Here is a 2,500-nt window from a genome sequence, read left to right as displayed (position 1 = left end):
AGCATCAGCACCACCACCACCACCAGCACCAAAACCACCACCACCACCACCACCATCTCCACTCCTACCCTACACAGTATGGTCAAAGGCGTGCAACATGAAATTGTCCTTCAGTGCAACGGATACTTTCGCTTACTCTAACTGTAAAAAAACATGATTTTTTTTCAAGTGAATGCATGAAAGCATTCCGTTGGCACTGAAGGACAATTTCATGTTGCACGTCTTTGAGCCAGTAAAGAATGCTGTGCTCATTCAACACTTGGCAGTGTACTCTGGAAACCCAAATACAATCTAAAAGATAAAAAATCAGGACGCCACAACACTCTTCTAAGATAAAACTGCTTCAATATAAAGAATTACAGTTAAGCTCTTCTTCTTCTTCTTGCCCTGATGAAGGCCCTGTTAGCTGGCCCGAAACATGTTGGCAGCAATTATAATCCTTTTAAGTTCAAACACATACTTACCTTTACATTAAAGCGGTTTTACGGTATCTTAGCAAGAGTGCCTTGGCGTCCTGCTTTTTATTTTTTTAAATATGTTCTAGCTCGGCCAAAGAGCACCTTCAAACCACCACCTGCAGTATTATACTACTTTAGGCCTCCAGCCCTCTTTTTCACAATCTAAAAGCTGTTCAGTCGATTCTCTAACGCCTCTTTTCCACTCCCAGTCCCGACTCGGACGCCACTTTTTGCTTTTCGAATTGGCACAACACAGCTTAATCGTAAAGCAAAAAGTGGCGGCCGAGTCGCGCTGTATCGAGCTGTAGGCCTACCAGAAAAACGACAATGGAAAATAGTCATGTGTTGAATTTACACTGTATTTCGTTTTTTACTATGCACCTTTCCACGCACCACACCCACCACTACCACTACCACACCCGCCACCACAACTACCACCAGCACCACCACCACCACACCACACCACACCACCACCACCACCACCACACCACACCACACCACCACCATCACTACCACCACCAGCAGCTCCTCCACCCCCATCCCCTGAAGGCCAGGGATGCTGTTCACATGCCACACGCGTGCGTGTGTCCTCACTGTTCTGTCTTTCTGCCAGTCACTGTCTTACCCTCTCTGTCACCCTTATTTGTTTCCCTGTTACGGTTTTCTCTTCTCTTCTCTTCTCTTCTCTTCTCTTCTCTTCTCTTCTCTTCTCTTCTCTTCTCTTCTCTTCTCTTCTCTTCTCTTCTCTTCTCTTCTCTTCTCTCTTCTCTTATCTTTGTTTTTCCCTCTGTATTGTTGTATTGCTGTTGTTCATTGTGTTTTTCCTGATGAATCCTCTCTTCTACTGTACTTTTCTTTTCATTATCTCAGCTTTCTGCTGCTTTATGTTTTGCGTCTTTTCACTTCAACGAGACCAATAATTCACAGACATATGCTGTATACAAGCCACTGCACACGTAATTCAATTATAAAGTAGGCTATGGGACAGAATGTTCAGTCTGGGGGTAGTTTGTTTATGCTCTGTGTGTGTGTGTGTGTGTGTGTGTGTGTGTGTGTGTGTGTGTGTGTGTGTGTGTGTGTGTGTGTGTGTGTGTGTGTGTGTGTGTGCGTGCTAGTGTGTTTGTTGTCTGCGTCTATGCCAGGCTGTGCATGTGCTTGTGTGCCTGCTTGTCTGTGTTTGCTTGTGCTTGTGTGAATGTATTTACTAGTGTGTGTGTGTGTGTGTGTGTGTGTGTGTGTGTGTGTGTGTGTGTGTGTGTGTGTGTGTGTGTGTGTGTGTGTGTGTGTGTGTGTGTGTGTGTGTGTGTGTGTGTGTGTGTGTGTGTGTGTGTGCACTGCCAGAAGCAGACAGCAGCCGGAGGGCTTTGGCTCTGCTTTCCAGCAGCCTGTCTCGGACCCCCAGGCCTCTCCTCTCTTTCTCCTCTCCTCCTATCCTCATTTATCTTTTCCTCTCCTCTCTTTCTCCTTTCCTCCTCTCCTCTCTTTCTCTTCTCCTCTCCCATCTTCTCCTCTCCTCTCTTCTCTCCTCCTCTCCTCATTTCTCTTTTCCTCTCCTATCTCCTCTCCTCTCCTCCCTCCTCTTCTCCTCCTCTCCTCTCCTCTTCTCCTCCTCTCCTCTCCTCTCCTCCCTCCTCTTCTCCTCTTCTCCTCTCCTCTCTCCTCTCTCCTGTTCTCCTCTCCTCTCATCTCGCATGCTGCCTTTAGTTCTACAAATTGTTCCGATTAGAAAGATAGTATGGAAGCTTTGCTCAGAAATGGACCAGATCATGGTCCCTATCTCTGTCCAGTCAGAGAGCGGCATGGGTGTGTCATAATGGCCAATTATTCCGACCTTTACAGTGTATCTGTCCAATCAGAGAGCAGGGCAGGGTGCCATAATGGCCAATTATTCCGCCCCTATGGTATTTCCAGTAGGCAGGTCACCAGACCTAATATCACTTATGATTAGGTCTGGTGGTAACAAGGCAAGTCCTGCCCTGTAGTGGAGGCCTTATCAACTCTGCTGCAGACACCATGCTGTCACTCCACAGGACTCTTATCTG

General features: G+C 46.8%; 1 protein-coding gene across 6 annotated transcripts in view; it reads left to right on the top strand.

Moving 5' to 3' along the window:
* The window catches only part of camk2b1 (calcium/calmodulin-dependent protein kinase (CaM kinase) II beta 1), a 153,476-nt gene that overhangs the window by 41,112 nt on the left and 109,864 nt on the right, over positions 1-2,500 (top strand). The window lies entirely within an intron of this gene.

The sequence above is a fragment of the Engraulis encrasicolus genome, chromosome 3 (genome assembly GCF_034702125.1).
Source record: "Engraulis encrasicolus isolate BLACKSEA-1 chromosome 3, IST_EnEncr_1.0, whole genome shotgun sequence".
Taxonomy (NCBI): Eukaryota; Metazoa; Chordata; class Actinopteri; order Clupeiformes; family Engraulidae; genus Engraulis; species Engraulis encrasicolus.
Note: the sequence above shows the minus strand (reverse complement) of the source record. Positions and strands in the feature narration are given on the sequence as shown.